The sequence below is a fragment of the Malania oleifera genome, chromosome 8, assembly GCF_029873635.1.
Source record: "Malania oleifera isolate guangnan ecotype guangnan chromosome 8, ASM2987363v1, whole genome shotgun sequence".
Taxonomy (NCBI): Eukaryota; Viridiplantae; Streptophyta; class Magnoliopsida; order Santalales; family Ximeniaceae; genus Malania; species Malania oleifera.
Genome location: NC_080424.1, coordinates 16249004 through 16272003, shown reverse-complemented (window position 1 = coordinate 16272003; position 23000 = coordinate 16249004). Strand labels below are relative to the sequence as shown.

At 35.7% G+C, this 23000-nt stretch overlaps 1 pseudogene; it reads left to right on the top strand.

The window, feature by feature from the left end:
- The first annotated feature begins 15429 nt into the window (after nucleotides 1–15429).
- Nucleotides 15430–17040, top strand: LOC131161549 (probable UDP-arabinopyranose mutase 2; annotated as a pseudogene).
- Nucleotides 17041–23000: the final 5960 nt, after the last annotated feature.

Genomic DNA, 23000 nt, shown 5'->3' with positions numbered 1-23000 from the left:
TCAATCTCAGGTTTTATCCTTATCCCTTTTACATAATATCTATTATTATAATATTATATTATTTTTATATTATATTATTTAATTAATATTAATTAATTAATTATTTTAAAATTTTAAAGTTTTATTTTAATTTAATTTTAATTTTTTAATAATAATTTTTATTTATTTTTTTTAATTTTTTAATTTTTTTTTTTACAATCACTACAGCCAACCTTGTCGACGAAACGACACCTTTGTCGATGAATCATCTACACATTTCATTGACGAACCAGTTTCTTCGACGACGAACCTTATTCCGATATTTCACTACTCGTTCGGTATCTTTTCGTCGACGAGGCTCTAAATTTCGGCGATGAAGAGTATAAGGGCCTTTGTCGACGAGAACAATGGCTTTGTCAACGAAGCTTGCTAAATTTACCTTTTACCCTTTTGTTATTTATTAAATATGAAATTCTTGGGTTGGGTTCTTACGTTTAATATAATTTTTGAAATCATTTTCTGAACCTCATTAATCACATGTAAGATATTTTACTCACGAGAAAAACCTAAGAATAATGGTGATTACCTGCCTATACAATTAGCACCCCTCTACTCTGATACTTTTGATGGCCCGAAGGTCACAACTAAAGCATACCACGACACTCATCTTACTTAGTAAGCCCTCAGATGAAGAAGTAATTTTGTACTCACATAGTTCATTTAAAGGTTTACCAGTGAAGGCTCTCGAGAATTAGGGCACTCGCCTGATAGTAACTAGGGCATTCGCCTAAAGTAGTTTTCCTCTGCACTAGTACCTTACACCTGATAGTAATTAGGGCACTCGCCTTTCTCAGCAAGCCCTTGGGCGAAGAGTTTGCCCCACCCAAACGTAACATGTTCTACTAGCATAAGTAATAATACTACCATAATACATTATTTTGTCAGTCATTATTTTGTAATTCTCATCTGTTCATGTTCTTAACTTTGATATTTCATAACATTTCACTTTACGTGGATCTTCCCATTTCACATCATTCACATTTCACATTTCATTTTCATTTCATTCATTTCCATTTTCATTTCATTTCATTATATACCCAGCATCTTTCAGCTGTTTTTGTGTTAGTCCTAGCATCTTTTAGCTATTTTTGTGTTAGTCCACATAAAAATGCGCTAATATGCTACCTAACTTCTTTCAGCTGTTTTTGTGTTAGTCCCAACATCTTTCAGCTGTTTTTGCTTCCATGGTTGCATGAACACTCACATGCAACATATTTCATATATCGTTTTCATACTCAGTTCATTTCTCGTATATCCTTCATCTCATACATATAACATAATTCCGCACAAAATTCTATTTTACTCATGCCACACTAATTAGTAGTAAAACTCACACACACACACACACACACACACACACACACACACACACACATATATTTCCTGTAAAATAAGTCAACCTAAATTTAACATTTATATACTGAAAATATACCTTTCATTTCTTACATAATTATCCTTGTCACGACGTCCCGAGAGCGTGTGTGCCCCTGGCGGCGAAATTAAAAATGTGTTTTAATTTTCAAGAAAAATATGGAATGTCGGAGTCGCCACTAACCTTTTAGTATGGTTAGAACACATGATTACTACCCCGTTATGGGTAGAGTGGGTCTTCGTTACCAGAGTCAGGGTCAGGAGTTCGGTTACACGAGGGGAAGGTACGAGCACCCCCTACGCGCCCGTTCTTACGAACGGTACCTAATTAATTTAGAATTATCCCTAAGATAATTTAAAAAGTCTTTAAATTACTCATTTTATGAATTTATAAGTACACATGGAAAATAAATAAATAACTAAATAAATATAATATATACATATATATTCCCTCAGAGCTTAAAGGTACGTAAAACCCGAAGGCTCATACCCAGCATTAAAATCATAGGGATACACTCACATAAAAATACTTACTAAAATAATACCAAAATACTAGAAATAATGGATACCGCAATACGAAATATAAACATAGGATATAGTTGAAAATTCCAGAAATATGTGATAATAATAGCCCTAATATATTATAATGATAATACATTACCTGTAATAATAATACTACTATAATAATAACACATATATATCTCACAATATTAATAACACATAAATACCAATACAATATTATAATACCACTTTAATATTTATATATATCATAACACGTAAATATTAATATTATACCATAATAATACTACTAGACTAATAATACATATATATCATAATTTTAATAACTATACAATATGATAATAATATATCCTAACAAATACAGGCAAAAACCCTAATTATAAATAATTAAAACTTTGATATAACACTAACAAAACCCTAATATTAACAATAAAGGAAATATGACAATAGGTCAAACCCTAAAAGTTAAATATAACCAAACATGGAAACAAATAAGACGAAATTATAGCATTTAGACAAACCTAAAAATAAATATACAATGATATGGAAATAATCAAACCCTAAAAAATTCAATGTGCAATAAAATGGAAATAAATCAAAAATCCTAAAAAATATGTACTAATAATTTGGAAACATAACAAATCCTAAAGTTAAAATGTGATAATAATATGGAAACACTCATAACCCTAAAATTAATAAACAATCTATATAAAGGCAATCAAACCCTAAAAATATCAATAACATGCTAACTATAATAATGATGATAATAATAATAATAATATTTTAACAATAATAAACAATATGCTTGTATTTATACATAAACAATGTACTTAATACTACCAATAATATACAAATAATATAACATTTATACTAACACAATTCATCTAATAGTAATACTTAATAAATTAACAATGATATAACCAATAATAGTAACATGCTAATTATATAATAATCTTACCAATAATGCTATATAAACAATATAGTAATAATACTAATATAATTAATATAATAATAATGCTAATGATAATGAGCCAACTACATAACAATATGACTAATAATAATATATAAATCATACAGTATTAATACAAATACAATCACCATAATAACAATACCCTTATAATCAATATAATGACAATATTAAAAATAATATACAAACCATATAATATTATTGATGGTAATATACAAATAATATAACAACATTATTAATAATGATATTCACATGATAATAATATTATTACTAATAATATATAAATAACAATATTATTAACAATAATATACAACTAATAATACTAATATGGTATATATATATATATATATATATATATATATAAGCATAAATACACATGTGTTTATAGGGACTCACCGGGGACTTACCATGGGGGGTACCACCGGAGTTAATGGGCGGCGACGACGACAGCGTCGGTGGCTGGGCAAAGAATGGGCGATGGAGAAGGCGATGATGGCCGACGACCTGTTGCAGAGGGGGGTCTAGGGCTGTTGCTGGTGGTGCGGCCTGTGCGCGGAGTTGACGAACGGTGACGGTGATGGTGGTTGCTGCTGTGGCTGGAACAGGGGAGAGGGCAGCAGAGATGAACCAGCAGCAGCATCTGGCGGAAGAGGAGCGGAACAGGGTGGCCTGGCTGGTTGGTGGCCGATTTCAGAGGTCCGGTGGCTCACAGAATGCTTCAGATGGTGCTGTGGAGTTGTGGTCGGCTGCTTGTCTGCTGAAACAGGGGTGGACTCTGCTGGAGAAACAGGTTCGTAGAGCAGAGGGTGGTCGAAGTGGAGGTTGCTGGGGACCGGCGGTAGGACAGCGGAGTTTTGCGATGGTGATTGGCTGCCGGAGATGATGGCTGGAACAGCGAGGCCACGAGTCAGTGGTGCAGGGCTCGGGAAGAAGAAGAAGAAGAAGAAGACGAAGGAGAAGGAGAAGGAGAAGCAGAAGATGAAGCTGTTTTTATTTTTTATTTTTTCTGCTTTGGCTCTGCTCCCTGCGCCCTTGGCCTCTGCCTTCTGCACGCAGCACCCCCTGCCCTTATATAAATTTTTTTTTTGAAAACCCTAAAAAAAACTCCTTTTTTGATTTTGTTTTTATTTTTATTTTTTTTTCTTTTATTCTTATGGTAATAATGAAAATAGAAATAATAATAATAATAATTATTATAGTAATAATATAAGGATAATAATAATAATAACATCAATAAGGTAATAATAATAATAAATAATAATAATACTACTACTAATGGTAAATAATAATAAATAATTATAGTAAAAATAAAAATAATAAAGATACTATCAATAATAATAATAATAATAATAATAATAATAATAATAATAATAAAAATAAAGTAATAATACTAATATTAAAAGTAATAACTAATAATAATAATAATAATAATAATAAAAATAAAGTAATAATACTAATATTAAAAGTAATAACTAATAATAATAATAATAATAATAATAATGATAACATTACTAATAAAAATAATAATAACCAAAATAAGATACTAATGCTAATAATAATAATAATAATAATAATAATAATAATAATAATATAATAATAATAATAATAATAATAATTATAATTATAATGAGGTAAAAAAATAAATAAAAATAATAGTAATAATAATCCAGAATAATGATAGTAAATTAATAATAATAATAATAATAATAATAATAATAAATAATAAAAATAATTATAAGAAAGTAATAATAAAATAACGATAATAAAAATTCTAATAATAATAAAATAATAAAAGGGAACCCCTTGTTCTATTTGGTTAGGGCAAAAATAGGATGTCTACAATCCTGAAAATATTTTTCACATTCATCAGTTCATTTTCACATATACGTATAATAAATTGTCCTAGGCTCAGAAAACGTAATTTAAACGGTTGACATTTAAAACCCATACAAAAACATATATACATATATTCATAACATATTTCATTTTTCAATTATTTCATAAAAAAATGGTTTAATATATATTCCCCCTTACCTGCTTTCTTGAACTACGCCAATAGGAACCCCAACTGATGCCTGTGGCGCTCACCCGGACCCTGAATCAAAAACTCTAATTTAATCAGGTAAACCCCAAATAATCTATTATTTCTACATTTTTTCAACCTATAAACCTTAAATAAACCTTTAGAACCCCAAAACTAAGAATCTTAACCCTTACCTCAACTTATGAACGTTTCTCGAAAAGCCCAGCTTAGAAAACTGTTCTGCTAGATGTGTAGAGAATCTTCCTTAGAACATCGTAGTAGTCTCCGATCGTCGATTAGGGCTAAATCCGAGCCGGAAAGTTAGAGAGAATGCAGAGGAAGCGATTTTTAGAGAGAGAAAACTGAGGAAAATGTTTTCTTTGCGAGGAAGCTTCCTTGGTTACTTTTATACTCAATTTTGCCACGTGGCCTCGTCGACGAGTAAACAGGATTTGTCGACGAGTCACAGAAGAAACTTCGTCAACGAGGAGATTCATTCATCGACAAGTCTTAAAATCTGAAATTTGTTCATTTGGGTTTTTTTCGTCGACGAGGAACTGAACTTCGTCGACGATCTTTAGTACAACACTCGTCGACGAGGACATGAAACTCGTAGACGAGGTCTGTTGTTTCATTCTTCCAAAATTTTTCCTTTTCCCCTTATTCTTTATTTATCTATTCCCTTTATTATTTTCTAAATTATTTAATCATTAAAATTTTCCGGGTCGTTACAATATATGTATATGTATATGTGTATATATACATGTAAAATTATCTCTATATTTTAAATAAAAAATATCTAAATTTTTAAAAATATTTGTTCACTCAACAATTTCTCATTTTGATTCTCCTAACCTCACCACCTTAACTTGTAATTTCTTTCATAGCTCTTGTTATACAAATTGTCAATCATTTTTATGCATCATTATGATAATAATTTTTAAGAAAATACAAAAATGAAAAAATATTGTTCTTCACTCTTGCTAGAATCGATAATCTTCTAGTGGCAAAGGCCAAGTGACAATGGCCAATGGCATCAATGGCCAATGGCGTCGATGGCCGCTGAAGGCAAAGTACTAGTAGTGTCGGATGAGTTTAAAAAGTCCTAAGAATTAGCACAATAATCTAAACCTATTTTCTATATGATGACATGATTTCATTAGTAGATAAGTCCATCATAGTGACTTGCATATTTACTATAATTTGCTTCAAGTCTATGTAGATCTTACCTATACCTATTGCATTGACTCACAATATTAGATACTAATGTCATATAAATCACTAAATTTGTAAAATCGTGTAGTTGAAAGTTTATCAACTAAAGAAATATTAATCAAACTTTAGACTTATTCACTTGTATAAGCTTCGTTTTTTTTTTTTTCCTTACTTAATGAGTTAGCGTAATAAATGTGTGTTGTGCTTCCTGGAAGTATGTAGCCACTTGTCAAGATCTTAGCCATTGATATGAGAGAGATATCAATGAGTTAGATTATAGTTCAAGCCCCTTTGCAAAGTCCAATCCAAATGGCAACTTTTCTCCCTTATTTTTTATTTTTTATTATAAAAAGATTATTTTTAAATTTTCGAAAGTTAAAAAAATGATAAAAATTGTAGATTATCACAAGAAAATAAGAAAATAAAATTAGGAAAAATTATCTGAGCCTTTTTTGACTGAGGAGGTCCAACAAAATAAAATTTAAAAAACCACAAAAATAAAAAAATTGAGAAAAATATTTTAAAATGTTTAAAACTTGCAAAAAAAAAAAAAAATCTAAAAATTGAAGAAAAATCTAGGACCATTTTTTTTTTTTGGTTGTTGTTAATTTTGGTAATTTTTCAGTGGTTTTTCTTGGATGGTTTACTTATTGTGTATCTTGTCTACCGTATAAATGTATATTTTTCCCTCTTTCTTTAATGAGTGGGTGTCTATGTATTGTGTGCATCTATGCACTACCCCTATGACAAATATTTAAACTTTGGGATTCTTTAATCCTTATTGTTTCCTGAAAGGTGGAGATTCTAACAAAATCACAGTCTTTCTCGTTTATAGTTCTATTAGTCTTTGAATTATAGTGCATACCTTACATGTAGTTTTTGCATTAGTTATATTTTAACTGAATGTTGTGGATGTCGCAACGTCTCGGAGAAGGGTCTGAAATGACGAGGGATAATAGATATTGAAATTTAAATGGAGTCGCCACAAACCTATTATTTATCTTGGTGCGTTTAAAATACTTATTCACTACTCATTGATTGGTCTCTAAACTATTCATAGGCCAAGAAATCAGTAGTCTTAGTTTGCTTTACTAGAATTGGGATTAGGTACCTAATTAATTATGAATTATACCTAAATTAATTTTGGTGGTCTTTAATTAATTCATTTAAAATAAATAAATAAATAAATAAGCAAAATAAATAAATAAAAGTAAACAACTAAACAAATAAAATAAATTAAAAATAAAAATAAAAATCAAAGTGCGATTTAGTAATGTTTAATAAGACCTACAAATGAAAAGATCTTGTTAGATAAATCCCCCTTCTGAGTTAATACAGGTGAGATATGAAATACCTCTTTACCTTTTTTGAAATCATCGGGACGTAACCACACAAAAAACAAGTAAAATCATTGAACGTATCTTTGAAAACATTCCTAGATTTTTTAAAATCTTTGTGAAATTTTTATAAATCTTTTTCAATATTTTTCTAAAATTTTCTTGGATTTTTGAAGATTTTTTTCTCATATTTTTTTGGTATTTTTATTTTTCATTTTTTTTTAATTTTGAGTCAAAATAACTCAAAATTTTTTATTGACTTCAAAAATATTTTTTTTTCTAAATTTTTCTTGGGTTTTTTTTGCCCTTTTTTATGATTTTTTATTATTTTTCTCCAATTAAAAAAAAAACCATTTAAAATTTAAATAAAGAAAAAAAATAAATAAATATATTAAAAAAATAGTTTAAGAAAACATTAATTAATCTAAGCCCAAACATTCAAACTACTAACTTAAATTTACTAACTTAACCCCTAAACTCAAACTTAACCCAATTTAACCCAACTCAGGTTAGGTAAACCAATTTGGACAATAAGAAAATGCAAAAAAATCTCATCAAACACAATATAAAAAAAAATTGAAAGAGAAATATATAGTTTACTTATCAGTTGGATTTTTTTTCAATTTGACCATAAGACTATAGGCTTCTTCGTGGATTTCAATACTTGAAACTGTTGCTGCAATGAAGCTATTGTCCGATGCATGAAACCGACTTTGAAAAAACTCTAAATGAAACTTTGACCATCCAGAATGTAGAAGCATGAGTCCTGCACAACTTGTCAAAATTTTAGCTCAATCAGATGAGAAATCCTCATCCGATCATTAGGTTAAATTGACTATGCAGACACCTCCAATCGTAAAGCTACTGTTGCATCATGACTATTGTCCAATGCACAAAACCAACGTTTCAAAACTTCAAATAACAATCTAATCGATTAGAATTAAGAAGGGTGAGTTATATACAACCTTAAATATTACAACTCAATCGGACGAGAAATTACCATTCGATCATCTAAATCAAATTGACTGTGGAGGCACCTCTAATCTTGAAGCTACTGCTACAATGAGGCTATTGTCGAAGGCACAAAACCAAAGTTTCAAAACCCTAAATAAAAATCTAACCATTTAGAATTAAGAAGGGCGAGTCATATAAAACCTGTAAATATTGCAACTCAATCGGACGAGAAATAACTATCCGATCATCTAGATCAAGTTTCCAAAATCAAAATGACTATCATACCGACTAGAATGAAGACGGATGAGTCAGGCATCACTTGTCAAAATTTCAACTCAATTAAACAAAAAATTGCCATTTGATCATCTAAGTTAAACTAATTGTGCAGGAACCTCCAATCCTGAATTTTCAACAAAAAAAAAAATTTTTTTTTTCTCCCTCACTTTTTCTTAGCACAAATCTCTCTTTTTTCCTCCTCCTCTCTTCTTGTGTTCTCTCCTTCACTCTCTTTGAGGCCTCTATTTATAGGCTTGGGAGAGATAATTTGAATTCAATTTGATTGATCAATCAAATTTAAAAACAAATTTCCAAATTATTTTAATCATACTTTCAAATCCAAAGCTAACTCCCAATCATGGCTTCTCTTATTCTTAATTTTTCTTTGCAAGTTTGAATTGTTCAATCAAATTATCAATTTTCTTTAATAAAAAATTTCAATTGCAAAGCTAACTCCCAATCACCACTTTGATTTTTTTTTTTGCAAGTTTGCATTGCTCAATCAAATTACCAATTTCCTTTAATAAAAAATGTGAATTGCAAAGCTAACTCCCAATCACCACCTTTTTTATTTTTATTTTTGCACATTTTTCACATTGCATGTTTGAAACTGATTTGCAAATTGAAGACTACTTGGCCCACTTCCATATATTTTTTAAAAAATTTTCCAATGTAAAAATGTATTTTTCATTTCTCTTAATTTTTTTTTTGTATTTGTATTTTTTTGTATGAAATAAAAAAAATGCTTTTTTCCCCTTTGTTTTTTTAATTTAAGACCCCTGGAAAAATTGGGGTGTCTACAGTAAATATATTTAATTGTCTTATTTTTCTTGCCTATTTAATGTGTTATTGAATAAAAACCTCAATGAATTTTCCTTCAATCTCTAAGGTTACGTCTTTGCATGCTTTTGGAGTCGGAAGGCAAGAGACTTCTGTCATATGCAAGTTCTCATAGCAGTTAAATGTCAGGTAATGAGCACTTTAAAAAAAAGAAGAATTTAAAGTAAAGAAAAATTCTCTAAAAGATAACCGAGAATTGCATTCTTAGCATGCTTTTAGGAGTCTTGAGGTGAGGATTGTTTCTATGTTTTGCAGGGCTATCCAATGTTTAATGACTAGGTAAATAAATAGGCATAAGAATTGAAATCTTGATAGGCCAGTTTTGAAGGTAATCTCAGACTAATCAAGTATCATCCCCTAGATATGAGTATGAAGGAGTGCTAATACCATTAATTAGTGGCTTCTTTGGGCCTAAGTGACCAATAAACTAGTGGTATGTTAAATAAGTATTTTAAATGTACTAATTTCTAACCAATAAATAAGTTAGTGGCGACTCAATTGTTTTTAAAGTAACTAATTTCTCAATTCATATATTATACCAGACTTCATATCCCATATTATTAAGTTCGCCTTTGAAATTTTGATCTCACTTATTCCTTTCCCTTCCCAGTTCCCTTCCCACTTCGCAGTTTGCACACAGTTGGCGGCGTTGAGCACCATCTTCTTCTCTCACGGTGCTGAGCACCTCTCTCAAGGGTGCTAGGCACCATCTTCTTCTCTCCCTCACGGCACTCACACACCCACGGCTGGGCAGCGACCTTTGCTTCTCTCCCTACTGCTGCCAGTTTCTTCTTCTTCACTCACGGTCCATCCCTGCAAAAACACCAAGAAAAACAGCCGCCTACACAACCCCTCACCTCACGGCCAAGCGCCCAGCTCCCCTGCAACCTCAACGAGGATGGACACTTGATATATTCATTAAGATGTATGCATTTTATAAGTTTGAAAGGAATTAAAAATTATACCCTAACAAGCTAGCTTCGAAATTTTAATTTTTTTGAAAATTTATATTTTAAAAATTCTGGCCTCTAGTTTGATTTGTTACTTTCCTTTTATTTATTTTCAAATTATTTATTTTATATACCTTTATTTCCTCCTAAAATAAAAAAAATACAAAAAATAGAATGTCAATATTTGTCATTTAATTTGGAAGAATCATAAAAAATAATAATAATAATAATAATTTACTTCTTAATGTTAAAAATGAAGGTTAAAAAATACATATAGATACCTTTTAATTTAGAAAAAAAATCATTTAAAAGAAAATCGGGTTCCAAAATTCTAGTTGGACAATAATATTAATTTGAGAGTGATATGTCAATATTTGCGTATATTTTTTAGCAGAAGGATAATGATTACATTTTGATTTTTTTTAAGGAAATTTTAATATATAAAATTAAAAATTTTATTTGATCGGTTTCTAAAACTAGCCATGCACGTAAACGTGCATGACTGGATACGCATGCCACTGCAGGAATTCTTTGGACACCATACTCCTCTCTCTCTCTCTCCTCCTTTCTCTCTCTCTTCCTTCCTCTCAACAGCCTACTCTACGATCCATCTCTCATCCCACTTGCAGAGAAAATGATTAAAAATATTTATTTTGTAGATTTTGATGTTCCTGCACGGGCCAGGACAAAGGCTCTGCATACGGTGCTCCCCTGACCTCACCCCGCCTTGTTACCTTCTCCTCCTCCCTCGCCGGCTCAGCTACAACTCTTTTCTTCTCTTCTCTCTCTCTCTCTCTCTCTCTGTGTTGGAGTGTCAAGGCTTGAAAAGATCCAGGCCGTCCGTTCTTTTCAGATCCAACGGCTGCTGTGTTTCACTCATTGTTAGCTAAGGGCAGTGATGTAATTTGCTTTGATTTTCTGGTGCTGTAAATGAATAACAGCAGGGGGCGGGGGTTCCTGCAACACTTCAGTTTTTCAGCTTCTTGGAAGAAAGAAAAAGTGCAGCGGAGCCGAGTCGTCTTCCCTGGCAGAGCAGCGAGTCTTCTTCTTCACCCCGAGCGCAGGACAGACGTCTTCACTCTCTCTCTGAAACTCTCCATTTTCTCTCTGCCACCAGCCGCCACGCAGAGCAGCTCCCCCATTCTCTCCATCTCTCCCGCTGCTAAACTCCCTCTGCCTCAAAGCCACCATCAATACCCTCACCCAAACCTCCACCGAACCAGCGACCAACCTCCTTCCATCTTCACTAGATCCACCGCAATCCTCACATCTCCATCTGGCCGAACTTTCACCTTAAGCTTCCCACGGATCTGCAGAAGCTCCATTCCTCACCCTCATAGCCATCTCCCTCGTCAGACCCTCCGAACTCTCGCAGCTCTACCCACAGAGCGGCTCACCCAAACCTCCACCGAACCAGCGACCAGTCTCTTTCCATCTTCACTAGATCCACCGCAATCCTCACATCTCCAACTGGCCGAACTTTCACCTTAAGCTTCCCACGGATCTTCAGAAGCTCCATTCCTCACCCTCATAGCCATCTCCCTCGTCAGACCCTCCGAACTCTCGCAGCTCTATCCACAGAGCGGCTCACCCGAACCACCTTCGGCATCGCCACCGTCACCTCCGGCAACACCCACAATCTCGACCATTTGTCCAGGGGGATTCGGAGTTTAAGCAGTGAATCGGCTGGAGACGTTGCTGTTCGTTCTGGTGTTCTGTTTGGCTCTTCGTTGGAGTAATCTGTGTCTCTTAGGGCATTTTGAATTCTTGGTAAATTGATCAAAGAACGATCCGACGTCTCTGTGTTGAATCCAAAAGATAATCTGTTTTCTATCTGACATAATAATCTGTGGATCTCTCGTCATCTTCAAGGTATGGTTGTTGTTTGGTTTCTTATCTGCATTTCATTGTGCTAGATTATTTTGCGATGGTTGATGGTCCTACAGATGTTGATGAGTATTTTGTTTCATGGAATTGCATGTTCGGATTGGATCCGTTTAAAGACTGTCATTCATGTAGTGTTGGTTGTTTGATTTTTGATAGAAGAACATTGGGGTTGAACCTCTCTTTTCTCCAATTGATAAGATTATTCTAAAACTAACTTTAGAAAATGCAATCTGATTTTGGCGAGCTATCTGTTGGTGGAATATCGTGGGACACTGTGTGCACCCCAAACTTCAATCTCCTTCCCCATCATCCCTCCATACACCTCTCTTCCTTTTTCCTCTTTTTCTTCTTCTTTTTTGCTTCTCCTTTTTTTTTTCTGTCCTCCCCTTTCCTTCTTCTTTCCTCCTTTTCCCCTTCTTTTTTTCCATCGCCTCTCTAACTTGCTCTCCCTCTCCTATCTCTTTCTTTTTTTTCCTCCTTCTTCCTTTCTTTCCCTTCTTCTTCTCCTTCTTTTTCCCCCTGCCCCCCCCCCCCCCCCCCCCCCCCCTCCCCTTCCCTTTTCCTTTCTCCTCCCCCTCCCCCCTCTTTTTCCCCCCCCCCCCCTCGCTCCCCCTGCACTGCAGCGCCAGCCTCCAGCTGCTCCGGCCAACAACCATCACTCACGGCATCACCCTTCATTCACCCACAGCCGAGACCAACACAACCACCATCCCAGCCGGACGAACACCATCTAACTCCAACAAACCACTCTCACCCTCTCCATCCTCACCGCCCTCGCTCTCGGGTCTTCCACGCAATTCATGCACGTACCAGTGTCACAACCCAACCAGCCCGGCCAACCCCCAGCTTTCCTCCGGTAAACCACCCACGACTTTTCATTGTCACAGCAACCAGCAGCCATTCCCGAGCTCTGCTCATCACCCTCAGGCTCCCCTTTGATTCCCCACGACCGTGAACACTGCTACCTCCATACCCGAGCTCTATTCCTCACCAGTAACTCTGCTTCCCACCTGCAACCAACTCCCATCCCTCTGTCTCTCGGCCTCACTCAGGGCACCAACAGCACACGAACCAGAGTTCCCCCCAACTTCAACTCTCCCCTGGTCGAGACCTCATGCCGAACCACCACCCTCGACCTCCATAACCCCAGAGTCACCTGCAGCCTACGGCCACCCAGCCACCGCCAGACCTCCATACCCCAGCAAAGCCACACACGCGCACAGTCCCGGCAACTCCCCACGGTGAACCCACCCTGCAGTAACTTGCCCCAGCGTCACTGCACTGCTTCCTGCACTCACACACACTGTTTCACGTAGCAACATGCACTGCACAGTACACCTACACACTCCACTAGCCCACACAGACACACACACACACACTCCTACCTACCTACACACACAGCACTCTTATTTCAAAATTAAACTTAATTATTATATTTCAAAATTCAAAGGACAATCTTATTATATATGATAATTGATATGGTAAAATATTTTATAAATGACTTATAATTTTTAAAATTTTATGATATTTATTTTTCATTTTAATTATTCTTTAAATTTATATGATAATTTTATTTTATTTTGATTAAAAAAGTATGGATACAAATGAATGACAAAATCCCCAAACCCTCTGCCTAAACAGACTGGCACCAATAATTGAGCAAGTAATGACATAGAAACGCACATATAACATACAAACACACAAACAAGCAATTGTTATGCATCACTAGCTCAATAAATGATTTAATCCATCGGTCTGACCAGCCTTACTGCATTAATCATTGATCCAAATTCTAAAGTCACGCCTTATATATCCATAGTATTTTTTTTTTCAAAAAAGAAAAAATTACGCCTTATATAAGATACACACACACACACGAGCAATAGGCCACAATGATGCCTTTGGAGAGAGAAAAAATTTAGAGACAAAATTTGGGTTGTATTTGAATTAAACATGGACACTTGATATATTCATTAAGATGTATGCATTTTATAAATTTGAAAGGGATTAAAAATTATAGCCTAACAAGCTAGCTTTTGCCACGAAATATTTTAATTTTTTTGAAAATTTATATTTTAAAAATTTCGGCCTCTAATTTGATTTGTTACTTTCCTTTTATTTATTTTATATACCTTCATTTCCTCCTAAAATAAAAAATACAAAAAATAGAATGTCAATATTTGTTATTTAATTTGGAAAAATCATAAAAAAATAATAATTTACTTCTTAATGTTAAAAATAAAGTTAAAAAATATATATAGATATCTTTTAATTTAGAAAATAATCATTTAAAAGAAAAGTTGGATTCCAAAATGCTGATTGGACAATAATATTAATTTGAGAGTGATATGTCAATATTTACGTATATATTTGAGCAGAAGGATAATAATTATATTTTAATTCTTTTTAAAGAGATTTTAATATATAAAATAAAAAAATTTATTTGATAATGAATGGTTTCTAAAATTAGCCATGCATGTAAAGGTGCATGACTGCATATGCATGCCACTGCAGGAATTCTTTGGACACCGGACTCCTCTCTCCCTCCTCCTTTTTCTCTCTCTTCCTTCCTCCCAACAGACTGCTCTACGATCTATCTCTCATCCCACTGCAGAGAAAATTACTAAAAATATTTATTAATAGATCATCCCAAATGAAAGAAAATATATAGTAGATAACGAAATGAAGAAGAGGTAAACCCAATTTAATAATTTAGGCGTCCCCGATTATGTACCATCGTAGCTCAAAAGCAAACAGGAGAAGCTGGACAGAAACTTCTGCTTTCCCTTCTTGGTGTTTTCCCCACAGCTTCCTCAATTCATGATGCAAGTTGAATAACCAATTGACTTATTGATATTGCTCAAGTCTTGTTTGAGTCTTTGCCTCTTCGGTATTTATCCAAGACCATCTGAATTAGTATACAGATATACATGTCAATCTCAAGAAAAAATATATATACAGACAACATCTTAATATTATTGGACTGCATAATTAAGCATAATTATTATTGAACACGTCTTCTGCCCTGTGTTCGAGTTTGCGAGTCTGGGAGTCTCCGAGGCGACACACCAAGCGAGTAAAAATTCTCACTTTGCAAATTTGTTTCTTGAGAATTTTCCAATCATTCTTCGTAATCGCGATTATGAAGTGACCTACTGAAGTTTATAGGTGTCGTATATGTTTTAGCTTGATTATTTGTTTTATATTTCTATTGTTATCTCAGAGTTTGTTGGTTTTCCTCTATAGAAATTAGTTGATTTGCTGTAGTTCAAATAAATTCTCACAGCTGGTGACTTTTTTCTCCTTTATCTGTATTTTATTTTCTTTTGTGCTTTAATTCTATAGGGTACCAGCTATTGTTCCTTGAAGATGTTTGATCTTTCTCACATTGACTGAAACTACATCGTTAGTTGTAAGTTTAGTATACTTCCATCTCGAACTGTATATTTATTTATTGTGTTTTTAAGTTTAATTGATCTTTTTTGCGTCGTTTATTTATTGTCCTCTCTCTCTTTCTCCCAGGATCCCACTCCATCTCCCTCTCAGCGGAATCTTCCGTTCCTTCTCTCTACCTTCATTCTCTCCCATGGCAGAAGCTTCGATCGCACCCTCCGAGCTCGATATCGTAATACCCACGATCCGAGACTTGGATTTCTTGGAAATGTGGAGGCCTTTCTTGGAGCCTTACCATCTAATCATCGTCCAAGATGGCGATCCATCGAAGATCATCAATGTTCCAGAGGGCTTCGACTACGAGCTCTACAATCGGCACGACATCAATAGGATTTTGGGTCCTAAGGCTTCCTGCATCTCCTTCAACGACTCCGCTTGTCGATGCTTTGGCTACATGGTTTCCAAGAAGAAGTACATCTTCACCATTGACGATGATTGCTTCGTAGCCAAAGATCCATCAGGGAAAGAGATAGATGCCCTCCAACAACACATAAAGAACCTCCTGAGTCCATCTACACCATTTTTCTTCAACACCCTTTATGATCCAGATAGTGAGGGTGCCGACTTTGCGTGTGGATTCCCTTTCAATCTCCGTGAGGGTGCCACCACAGCTGTCTTTCTCATGGCTCTGGCTCAACATCCCTGACTATGATGCTCTTACCCAGCTCGTCAAGCCATCGTGAGAGAAACACGAGGTATGTGGATTGCAGTTATGACAATTACCAAAGGGGACCCTTTTTCTCCATGTGTGGTATAGCATCTGGATTCAACCGTGAGCTGATTGGACCTGCAATGTACTTTGGACTCATGGGTAATGGCCAACCGATTGGATGTTATGATGATATGTGGGCTGGTTTGTGCATGAAGGTAATATGTGACCACCTAGGATGGGGAGTTAAGACGGGCCTGCCATACGTATGGCACAACAAAGCTAGCAACCCATTTGTTAACCTAAAAAAGGAGTACAAGGGTATCTATTGGCAAGAAGAGATCATCCCTTTCTTCCAATCCATAGCCCTTCCGAAGGAATGCACTATAGTTCAAAAATGCTACGTTGAACTCTCAAAACAAGTAAAGGCTAAGCTTGGCAAGGTAGATCCCTACTTCCTTAGGCTAGCTGATGCTATGGTCACATGGATTGAAGCTTGGGATGAGCTCAATGGTTCGGGGGCAGATTCTTCCCAGCTGCCCTACGGCACCACAAAGTAAAGACTCCCATACACAGATACTTCCCCTGCATTCTATGGTTATAAGTTTAGAAGCTACCATCCGTCGTTGCATTTATTTATTTATAGTTACAAGTACTCTCTCTACCCTCAAGATTTTCAATTGGAAATCAAGCTAATCGATTGTTTTTTGTGGATTGCAGTGCTAATACAGAGGGAGTCATCCAAAGTGAGAGAGCTCGCACTGTTCAACGCAGCACCAGGTGCGTTTTTCTCTTCCCTTCTATTATGCATGAAAATCAAGCTCATGCCCAAAACCAAACGCTAAAAACAAAACCCACAACCCCATTTTCTCTCCCTCCCTTTCTCCTTCCTGGGCAAATTCAATCTTGTCGTGGAACCAACACCCGCAGAACCAAAAAAATTCTGCAGTCAATAAATAATCTTGTAATTGTTGTCTACTTTTTTTCTTTTTCCATAAAAAGACTATAATAATGAAATAATAGTATAATTAAGTTTGAATTAACAAAAAAAAAAAAACTGAAAAGAGCATGTGACTTTAATCAGTATAAATAATGAGAATGTTATGTCGATGGATAGATTGTCACCGAGCACAGGCGCATTTTTTTTAGTGTTGTTCTATATTTTGTTGTCACTTTTATGAATTAGGCACAACTCACTAGGGAGTTTATAGTGCGCGTCCCTTTCTACAGTGGTTCTAATTTCGGTATGGTTTAGAATTTTATGTGTGTATATATATATATTCTATGGTCACAATTATATTAGCAGAAGAACATACGGAGATGGAACAAAAAATTGAGTTTATGTTTGGTTAATCGATATCACCAATTTTGTTTGTCTCAAATTAATAATATATTGGAAACCGATGATATATCAAACAACTATTTTACTATTAATACTATTACACACTTAATTAATTATTAGATGTTACCGTTTGTTATTGTTGTAAAAGCTTATGAGTATTCATGACTCGCATACTAGAGACTACCAAATTAGGCGCGCCGGAACACTAAATGACGTGTCCAACATGAGTTTGACGGGTCGGTTCCCACCTACTTGAATTTTCAGCGCCTTGGTTGGTGAACAAGATTCGGGAAGTAAAATGTGGACGAATGCAAGCGAACGGTGAAATTATTCTTTAAGGATCTAACACGTCTTCCCTCCTCCCCTTCCGTTCTTTTTTTCCCCTCCCTTTCTCGTTCTTTCCCTTTCCGTTTCTTATTTATTTATACACGCCTTTTTTCGTTATTCTACCACCACCTTCTTCTCCAATCCTTTTCCCAACCCCTTTTTTTTTCCTCTCCCCCCTTTCCTTCCCTCCATTCTCCCCTTCCTCCATCTCCCTTTCCCTTCCTCCCCCCCTTTCCCCTCCCCCCCCCCCTCCCCCCTCCCCCCCCCTTCCTCCTTTTTCTTTCCCTTCCCCCCCCCTCTCCCTCCCTTTCCCCCTTCTTCCTTCTCTTTCCTCCCCCCCCCCCCCCCCCCCCTACTTTTTCCCCTTCTCCCCCCTCCCCTTTCATTGACAGGCAATGTTTATTGATATCACACATCTATACAGCTGTTATGTGACATATGTAAATACGAACAATTGCGTTTATGAGACGATGATCGAGAACGACCGCCCGACGACCCGATGCACCGACGCCGCACAAGTCGGAAAAAACACAAGTTGAAAATGTATGTGAAACTCTAGATTACTGCTCCAATGTCCCCAACAACCCACTCTCCCTCCACACACTCTCGCTTACTATCCCACTAACCACCAATTCCCTACTTTCTCTCTTACTTCTTTGTACTTCGTTATTTGTTTCGCACTTTCATCTTCTCCTTTACTTGGTCCAGCCACCCGGCCGTTATGATGATTCTATCCAGCCATCCACGCCAGTATCTCTTGTGTATTGTATGTCTTCTTTTCTCCAACAGCTTTTACGCCCTTCGCTATTTAACATTGAAAACATCATATTGTTTAAAATACAACGGACAAAGTGGATAAATAACAAAATACAATATTTGCTCTGTCCTCATTGCACGACCATTGACCCTAGTAGTGTGACTTATGACACAATACTTAGGTATCATTTTGGTTGTCTAATCGTTGCCAACCTCCACGGCAATAGAGACCCCGCATAGTTTTTATTGAGTGGGCAAAGTTCAATATTGTCATAATATGGATTGGGAGTTCACATAACATATAATTTTGAAACTGTTACTACTATAATGGTCCTTTACTATGGCCATGTTGATTGGTCTAACATACAAATATGGCCAGACGTTAATTCGTCGTCTAACTCACCACACCCGACAAGAAATTCTAACGTTACCATCATGCCTCTTGTTGTACCTGAATTTGATGTTTGGGTTACCTTGGGCCCTACTTGTGGGTTGCTATCATTTGGAACTTAGATAGGTCTTAGGCTATAGTGCACTACTCTACTACCATGTGGACCTCGCCACGCACCCCATGCACATTCAACCATCCTTTGTCATATATATCTCACCTCACTGAGTCACTTTCATCTAACTTGAACAGTATTATGAATTCATAAACCCTTCAATATACATCATCCATATTACCAATCATATTTGTAAATGTAATCAACATGAGTGCCATTTCGATTAATTTCTACACTAATACATAAAAAATTAATTGATTCTCCTATCTTTCCAAATCGATGCCTTACGATCCAGAAAGCACAACGCACACCCCCCCTTATTAATACTTTCCATACCTTTGTTGACTAAAAATGTAGTAAATCGTTCTGTATATAAACCACCGCTAATCGCGAGCTCTGCATTTTTTGTTTTCTTTTTTTCGTTGTTATATTCTTTACACACTCAATAAATATCCAACGTTTGATATAATTGTACTAAGTTAATAATACATTAAGATTAACAGTTTTATGTTTCTTTTTAAAAAAGGATAAAAATCCCAAAAACCCCAAAAACAAAATTTTTTGAGATATGAAAGTATAGCTGAGCAAGCGTCATATACTTTATTTTTTGTCTTCTTACTTCACACACATAGGCCAGGGTGCATCTGGGCTCTTTTCATCCGTGCCTGAACGACACCTTAGATTAGTTTGAATTATAATTTGTACATTACGTATTATCGGTATTAATACCACATGCACCATCTTACAGCTTCAGCCTAGGAATTTATTATTTCATAGTTGTAATGCTTATGTATTTACTACCACACGCTCAGCCCATACTTCACTAGCACACCCCAACAACGGTGCATATACACCACAATGACTTATATGACGTCTTCATATTGTACATCTAAACCCTCACACTTCGCTATATTATGTTTTGTCCTTTTTTATAGTCTGTACCATCTCTTCGGCCATATGCATTCTACCTAAACGACATAGTTGTCACAACATGCTACGGACTGCGGTGGGCTATTACCTCCCCCGTTAACAAGTACCAGTTGTAAGACAACCTGGGATGAAAAATCCCTCCATATGATGGTATCTACCATAACTGCAAGCGGAAAATTCGTTTACCACCCCAACATAAATATTATCACAATTACAGGATCTTAGGAACGCATCCCTATCTCCCCTGCCTCTCCCATTTTCCGTATCACTCTCTCTTGTGATTAGTCCGTTAATTACGGTTCGGATCCCCCCATTTATTTCACCTTTTCAGCAGCTTAATATGACTGAATAGATATTGAGTAATATGTTTATTTCTTTTAGTGTTTATAATATTTTAATCATTGAAATGTATGGGCAGTACAGTGCTTATGTTCTGCCTTCGTGCTTCGTTCAGCTTACAGGATTGGGGTTTGACATGAAAACAAGGTATTTAAGGTTTGGTTTGAGAGAAAATAGCTGGTGTCGAACCAATATTTCAGCAGGGAGATATCCGTGTAAGGACGGGAGGGGAATTGACTATTTGGTTTAGAGGCAGGGGGGAACGAGAGGGGCCGTGACAGAAGAGAGACCACAGGGGAAAGGCGACAAGTCCCGTGACGGCAATGGAGATGTTGAAAAGTCTCCGAGGGGAAGGTCAACTTTGGGTGAAGGATATGGAGCCGCGAGAGTGCTTTTACTTGGGTATTCATCCGAGATACATGCAAGATGTCGAGAATCATTGATGAAGGGTTGGTCAGGGCAGGAGGAAAGAAAAAAGAAAAACCATGAAAGGGAAATAGTAGAAAAAAAGATCTATTAGTGTTTGAACTTGAAAGTCCATACTTATCAATTATAAAGTGTCAGTCAGCGTGTTGCGTTGAAGTCATGCTTTGATCAAGTATGTCCGTACTCACACTTTTTTTCTAAGTTCCAAAAGGGCAGCCACTGGCTAGCCTAATAACCAAAACCCATAAACTCAAACCTCTAAAGGCGTTTACACCAACTCTCTACTCGTTAGCGGATGTTAACTTTTAACTTTTTGTTTAATGTCCACCTACACCAATATTTGAATAGAAAGTCAAATATTAGTATTTACTCCACATTCACATAATTAGAATATTTTACTTGCCATTCTAGTTATATTCTCTTGCTAGGAGCTAGGCATTTAAACCTTGCGATACCTAACTTTGTTGTTAGGACTTCTATTGAAAATCTAGTTGCGTTCAATCGGATGAGACCGACTTTTTTTTGGTCCGTTTGTGTCATCGGGAACCACTGTGCTAACATATAAAATGATTGTTTTTTGCGTTGATTAGGGGGTAAGCGGTCCACATCTTCGCGATCTGAGAGCAAGAGATAGAGAGCATTGTACAGCCACCACTCTCTGTATTTTTCTTCCTGATACTAGTGAAATCCTTGCACTCCTTGGACGTAGGCAAATTACGAACGATTTGTTAAATCGTCTTTGTGCGTGTGATTGATTTTTTTTTTCTTTTTGGTGTATTCTTCTTTATTTTTTTTCTTACAGGTTCGGGAAATTTGTTGTTAATTCCCAACAACTGGTTATCAGAGACCTAGGGTTAGGTTCGAGTGGGAGCAATGGTAGTAGAAGAAGCAGGAAAGGCATCTGAATAGAAAAGTTTGATGACACAGATTTTGGGATTTTGGGAGGATGCATATTGAGGATTATCTACTATGGGAAGAAGTTACATCTGCCGCGTCTAGCGAGAAAAAACCTTGCTACTATGAGGACGAGGAATGGAACTCTCCTTGATCGACAGATAACTAGATTTATAAGATTAACTTGTCTAAGGTTGTTACACAACCGTTGTGTGAAGGGAGGACGAATACAGCAGAATCTGATGAAGGCTTTGTCTGGTAGTATGAAAAAATCTTCAACAAATAATAGGTACATTGCTGAAGAAAGTGTTTAATTTGAAGATGAAGAGAAGTCAGTAGCACAACATATGAATTGAGTTTAATACTATCAAAAATCAATTATTATCTGTAGAAATTGATTTGATGCTGAGATTCGTGCCACTGAATTGGTTGGCTTGTTGCCAAACATTGAGAGGTCAATAAGGACTGGTGTTGTATAAGCACATAACTCTACTAGAAAAGAAATAATAAAACTGAAGTATCATAAATACGAGATTTATTCTGGTGAGGAGATTTCCATAGCAGAGATGCAGGGGGTGGTGATGTGAACCTCAGGATCTGTTTTTGTCCCTACCATGGCAGAGATGCCAGAGGTAATGACCGAAAATTCAGATAGGGTTTTAGACTCAAAATCCAGAAACTATAATCGAAATAGAAGTAAATCTAGAATTGACCAAAAGGGACCAATGCTCGAACGGTGGGAAAACTGGGTCACTTTAGGCAACACTTGGCAAAACTCTTTAAGAAGAAAGAATGATGATGATCTGTAATGGTGTGTTGTAATTGAAGAGCGTACACGATGCATTACATTCTTGCAGTTGTAGATAGTTACTGAGGATTGCGTTTTAGAGTCAGGGAGCTTCGTTTCATAGCCACTTTACACGATGAATATCATACAAACTATCGGCAAGAGATTTTGGTAAGGGTATTTGGACTGGATGGACAAACTTGGATGTTGTGGTAT